General features: G+C 50.3%; 1 protein-coding gene and 1 long non-coding RNA gene across 2 annotated transcripts in view; one reads left to right on the top strand and one right to left on the bottom strand.

Moving 5' to 3' along the window:
- ATF3 (activating transcription factor 3) overlaps positions 1-6,262 on the top strand; it is a 165,573-nt gene that overhangs the window by 20,547 nt on the left and 138,764 nt on the right. The window lies entirely within an intron of this gene.
- The window catches only part of LOC145722315 (uncharacterized), a 92,593-nt gene continuing 86,360 nt past the window's right edge, over positions 30-6,262 (bottom strand). Inside the window, exons 8-10 of the long non-coding RNA XR_014146479.1 lie at positions 5,308-5,440; positions 4,606-4,808; positions 30-2,321 (exon numbers count right to left, since the gene is read on the bottom strand). This is a non-coding gene — a long non-coding RNA (uncharacterized LOC145722315). The remainder of the gene's footprint in view (positions 2,322-4,605; positions 4,809-5,307; positions 5,441-6,262) is intronic.

Below are 6,262 nucleotides of genomic sequence, written 5' to 3'. Positions count from 1 at the left end.
TCTGCTCCTGTCCTCACCCACCCCACATTCTCACTTGTCCACCCAGAGAAAGCCTGTCCATGTGACAAAGGGGAACCAGGGGTCAGGAGGACAGTGAGTCCCAGGCTGCATGTGCACCCAGGCCTGCCCTGCCCACAGGCACCTTGGGAATATCTTTGTATTACAGAAGTCACTCATGTTTGCAGGGAAGAACAATGTGAACAAGAAATATACAATGAGAAGGAAGATTCTCCTCCCTCCCACCAATGGCCTCTGGCCACTTTGAAGCCAGGCCCAATGATCCCTAACTTGGGAAAACCAAGGACGTGAACTGACACGTCCTTAAACCTGTGGGTGTGTCAGTTGATGTGTATTTCCCCGTGACAGCCCCAACTCTAACCCCAAGCATGAGAGACAATGAGCTCAGGGCTTGGTTTTCTGTGAGTGTGGGCATCAGTGATGGAGATGACCCAAAGCAAATGGTAATCTCAAGCCAGTTCACTTCGATGTGGGTTTAAGTTATTTTATAAGTTATTATTTGCTTCAGAGTTAGCTTTACAGATTTGCCCAGTGACTGTAACTTCAAGGGGCCACGGGGTCCTCATTTTGGTCTAGGAAGCACAAGTATATTTTTTTTTCCAGGTGAAATGCTGACGCTAGATTACTTTACATCTTCAGGGCCTCAAACTCCAGTGTTATCAGGAGCTGCAGTAACACCGTAACTTGCCAAAGTGAGTGCAAGTGTATCTGGCAATGGGGAATGGTGGGGCCCGTGGCAAACTGGAGAATACACACCTTGCTTAAGGACATCAACTTTAAGTAACAACAAAAGCAATAACATCTATATATGATATATCTCTGTGGCTTGTGGCCTGGGAGATTCAGATCCCATATGAACCTGCTAGTTCCTGGCTGACCCCACAGAGAGGTGGTCCACGGGGTAAAGAATAGTAGTAGATGCAATGAGCACTTCTCAGTCCTAGCTGCCCCTTGGAGTCACCCCCACACTGCCACCCAGATCTCTACCATTCCTAGCCTCTGTTTTCTCAAAGGGGATTTTGATACAGAGCCAGGGGAGACCCACTGGACCTGCTGCCAACCCAGCTCTGCCTCACTTCCCTCATCCCTCCCCACGTGCACAGAACCCTCCAAGTCCACCCTGGGGACACTGTCCCTTTAGCTCTGGGGCATCACCTCTCTCCTCCCTCTCCAACAAGGGAGGCCCTTGTGTGGAATAACCAAGAGGTTCCTACTACTGAGTCAAGATTTAATCAATATAAACCATGGGTGGGCAGGCCGAGGACTCAGAAAAGAGGGACACTGTCCCAAAAGATGAGGAGAACACAAATGTCATGAAACAGATCATGGGCTTTGGAGTCAGGCAGACATGGGTGAGCTCCACTTCATCACTTACCAGCTGTGTGACTTTGGGCAACAACTTAACCTCTCTGAGCCTCAGTTTTCCCATTTTTAAAATGGGAACAATACCTTCTTTGTATTGTTGTTGTGCAGGTTAAATCCAATCATGTATGTGAAGAGCAGTGTCTGGCCAAGAAGAGGACCTCTGCACACAGACTTGGGACAGGATGCTGTAGGTGAGACTTCTCCTTAGTGGTTGCATGACCTCGGGCAAGCTATTTCATGTTTCTGTGCAGAATTTCCTCATCTGCAAGATTGGGTTCACTGATGTTTTCAGAGGGCTGTTGGGAGGATGAAGTGGGATAGCACACGTCAAGGACTTAGACCATGCCTGGACTCCGTAAAGGCTCCATGAGCGTGTTAATTATTTATTAAGTCCATTCTGGCATTGGTGAGCACACGTCTCCTGTGCGTGCTGGGCGCCGGGCTGTGCTTCTGGATGTGGAATGGAGAAGTCGGAGCCTGTTTCCTGGTTTTCAGGAGAGCCTGACCATATTCTCCCCACATCTGTCTGCCTAGTTCCTTTCTCTGATTCCCCTAACCTGGATATTCCATCATTTTCACCTTCTGTCCTATTGTCTGTGACCTCCCCAGACACCTGCCGAGCTGCCTCTGGTGGCCCCGGGCGCTGGTGTGCGTGGGAGGCACCCGGGGCTGCCCTGTGGCTGAGAAGCCCCATTGGTCCCCGCAGAAGGCGAGCACTGAACTGCACTCCGTCCGCTGACCAGCACACACGCCAGGCGGGCTGGGATGAATCACTTCCCGCGCTGTGTCGTCATCCAGGCTCAACACAGAAGCCCTGTGTGCAGCTTTTCTGTATAGTGTTTCTTTCCATTCCATGATTCAGAAAATGCCACTCACTCAGCCATGTGATCCCCCAGTCTTCTGCCAAGGAACTGAGCGCAGAGGGTTGCTGGAAAACCCTTGAAGGACAGGGGAGGGCAGCTGTGTTTGCAAGAAAGCAGTCTGAGCCAAGAAAAGTGCAAGTTGGAATTCCCGAAACCATTACTAGGAGAGGAGTACTGGGGGGCTCAGGTATCATGAGACCAGAGACCTGCCCATGAGAGCATTTGTTGGGAGTGCACAGGCCCCCAGTGTGGTTGCGTACAGATCTCCACCCACCCCACCCCCAGAAAAATGAGATTATTTTGTCTGATTATGAATATAAAACTTGTTTAGGCAAAAATTCTGATCAATACAGAACACTATAAAAAGGAAAGGACCTATCTCCTATAAGCTATGACCAGACACTGTTTTCATCCATTGAGACACTGGCCATGTGTCCTCAGGCCCAGAACTGCCAGTTTCTGGTCCTTAGAGCTATTGGCCATAGCCTGGGTCTGATCCTGGCTCCCGCCCCAGTCCTGGGACACTGTGCCTCCCAACGCCAGCATTTGGGTTCTAGGCCTAACCTGGCCATGAGCTTGCCGAGTGCCCTTAGGCAAATCGCTCTGAGTCCTGTTTTTCTATTCAGTTAAAAAAGGGATAATAATTGGACTGATTTGTTGAGAGGATGAAAGGCCTGAGTGTGTATGAAACTGCAAATCCCCCAAACTCTTCAAATATAAGGAAGTGCCGGCCCGATGCCCGTTCCCCTGCTGTGGCTCATTTAGGCTGGTTCGGGATAGTGCTGAACCAGCCCCCCTGCTCCACGACCTAACTTACTCCACCCTTGTTGACCAAAGGCCTTCTCCAGACACCCTCAGGGTTGGCTCAGAGCAGGGAGGTCTCAGGCTTCATGGCGGCACACCTGAACATCGGCCCAGCACTGAGGGGGGCAGGCACCTAGTTCAGGGACATTCAAAGCCCTGTTTTGTCACCAGTTTTGAACCAAGACAGCTCTCTTCCCTCCCCTCCCACACAGATGCTCACTCTTGCCAAGACTGGGCTAATCCTCAGTGCCATTCCTGCTCAGAAGCATTCTCTGATTTCAGGAAACTCTGTGGATTCCCCAACTAGTTGTATCAGTTTTACTATGATTTTACTTCACTAAAATGAATTTTAGTAAAGTCCTTAGCATGAGAAGAGGTTGTGTACTTACACCAGGGACAGTAATGACAACATAAGAACATGAGTTTAGCTGTTCCAAACTACTTCTTACATTCATCTCACTACACACCTAAGAACTCGCGTACGGGGATCATCACCTTTCCCACGTTATGGAAGAGTTAAAGAAGGCTCAGGGGACACATGACCCTAAATAGCACAGTATTTCCTCAAGACCCCAGACCCATTTCCCATGCCTCGGCCTCCCCGGCTTCCCTCTAGCAGAGCCAGCTCTGACGTTGTTCCTGCTGGATCCATCTAGTCTGGAGGCAGGAAGCCCCAGGCAGCCAGCAGCCCCTCCCCACTTAGCTCCCCTGGGAGAGTGAATCCAGGTTGACCACGGCAGCCAATCCATCTCTGTACCCTATCTTTCGGCACATGCTCACAGACTGCCCCCATGTGGACTCCAGGGGTGGCAACCTTTCAATCACCTGGGTGTGCATCCTAACCTTTTCCCACGAAAACGATACCGGCCCAGTCCATGTGGCTGGGTATTGACCTCAGTTTCCCCTGATCTGAGGCCCTGCTCCCGCTGTGTGTCCCGTGGCCCCTCCAGGCTCCCCTGAGCCCCGCAGGAGATGGTCCTGGGTTGTCTGCCTCCAGTTCCAGCCCCTCCCCACCCCCAGTCCAAGTTCCTTCTGCCTGCTTCTCCACCAGCAGGGAGGTTCCACTGTCACACGCCTCAGGCCCTGGGCCCGGCCTGACTGCCAGGACCCTCCCTCCTGCCCATTCTAATTTACTTGAAGCAAACAGCCATGCCTCCTGACAGGACCCCGGGGCCTCTCATGCTGTACGGCACGTTCTCTTGCTCAGACTGCAGCAAGGACTGCGGATCCAGCGTCCCTCAAAGCCAGCCTTGGAATGGAGGGAGTGAAGCTGAGAGGCAGGTGGTGGCCATGAAGAGGTGAGACAATGGGCAGGACCAAGAGCTCCGGGGGAAGCCAGAGGCCTGATAGTGGGGGAAGGCAGTGGAGTGATGGAGAAATGGACGTTAGGGTTAACCAGGAGGGGCCCGTGTGGCCCTCACACCTCTGGCCGCTCAGGGGCTGCCCAGAGTATCATAACAATAATACGTTGTAATAATCATAACCACCGTGATAATGGCAGGTGACACACAGTGAGCACTTACTGTATGCTCGGTATGGGGCTAACATGCCTTACCTGTATCACTTCATTTGTTCCTCAGAGTCACCTGCCCACACAGATGTTATTATCATCCTCCCTGTTACTGATGAGGCGGCGGCAGCTTGAATTGGTTCAACAACTTGCCCAAAGGCATTATTTCATAAGGGGAAGATCTGGGATGAGAATCCAGGCTGTCTGAGTTCGCGTTCCACTCTCCCTAACTTCTGTAAGATCTGCTTCTAGAAAAAAATGAGAACAAAGATATAATCCACCCTGCCCAGAAGGTGGCTCAGGAGTATCAGGTTTGTGGAGGAAAGCGGAATGTGTTACAGATGTGTGAGCATTTATCCAGCTTCACTACGAGGAATCCCGGGGATCCCAGGGTCTGGGAGGCTCTCCGGGGTCTTGCTAATGGGGGCGGAGGGGCGGTGGGAGGGGCCTCCTGGGAGCAGCCAGACCAGGCCACACCACCCTCCCATCCACACACCCGAACATTCGAGCATTCGTACCTGGGATACGAGGAGGAGGAAGTCCAGTATATTATGCCAGGACTGGCTGGTGAGGAGCCGGGAAGAATAAATGGCAAATTCATAAACTGGGTTTTTAAAATATGTATTTTATAGTAGGATTTTAGTGACAAATATCCACTAGGAAAATATAGCTTAGTTTGGCTTCCAACAAGGTATGTTAATTCAAACAATTTAATTCCAGGACAGGCCTCAGGGTTTAAGTGCTTACGTTAAGCAGGTCAGTGGAATGTGAGCCAGGTCATCATCTGGGTGGGCTCCTCTGTTCCCTCACGGGCAGTGTAGACAAGTAGATTGAAACTCACTTTCACGTTATCTTGTGCAAAACATAGGTTGCAAAACTGCTGCAAATAAGTGTTGCAAAGGCAGAAGGGGAAACATTTAGACATATGGCTCTTTAATCTTTCTGACTGGACTCATGATAAGAAACATTTCGATTCACAGCCAAGTGCCCACACACACCCACAGGTGCACCCAATGGAAACAAATGTCCCTGAAACGCTCTTTAGCCATACTACATGAAACGCACCTGATATTTTTTATTTTATTCCATTTCATTTAAATAAAATGCAATTTGAGATGATTGTTTTCATGACCCCTAATGGGTGGCAACTCACAAAAAAACTAGCTGACCATACTGACAGCAAGAAAAAGGAACAGACTGGAGAGTTTGTCTGTCTTGAGTCCCCTTGGGATAGCAATGTCCCCAGACCAGAGGCTCTGCCCTCCCGTTAGTCCTAGCGGGGACTCTACACCCTTGGATCTTTGGGAAACACAGACACTGTGACAAACACTGGGACTCTGAGCAGACAGGGGAGGAGGTTCCAGGGGAGAAGGCAGAGGTGCCCCTCCAAAGTCAATATTTAATTGGGATTCATTCAGGGCGTCTGGGTGGCTCAGTCGGTTAAGCGTCTGCCTTCGGCTCAGGTCATGATCTCAGGGTCCTGGGATCGAGCCCCGCATCGAGCCCTGCATCGGGCTCCCTGCTCAGGGGGGAACCTGCTTCTCCCTCTGCCTCTGCCTCTCCCTCTCCACTCATGCTCTGTCTCTAGCTTTCTCTCTTTCAATAAATAAATAAATAAATAAATAAATAAATAAATAAATAAATAAATAAATAAAATAAAATCTTAAAAAAATAATTGGGATTCATTTAGCCATAAAATGAC

Source organism: Leptonychotes weddellii, chromosome 6 (assembly GCF_054177405.1).
Source record: "Leptonychotes weddellii isolate Sample4059 chromosome 6, ASM5417740v2, whole genome shotgun sequence".
Classification (NCBI taxonomy): Eukaryota; Metazoa; Chordata; class Mammalia; order Carnivora; family Phocidae; genus Leptonychotes; species Leptonychotes weddellii.
The sequence above is the reverse complement of the archived record's forward strand: the minus strand, read 5'-3'. Positions and strand labels throughout refer to the sequence as shown.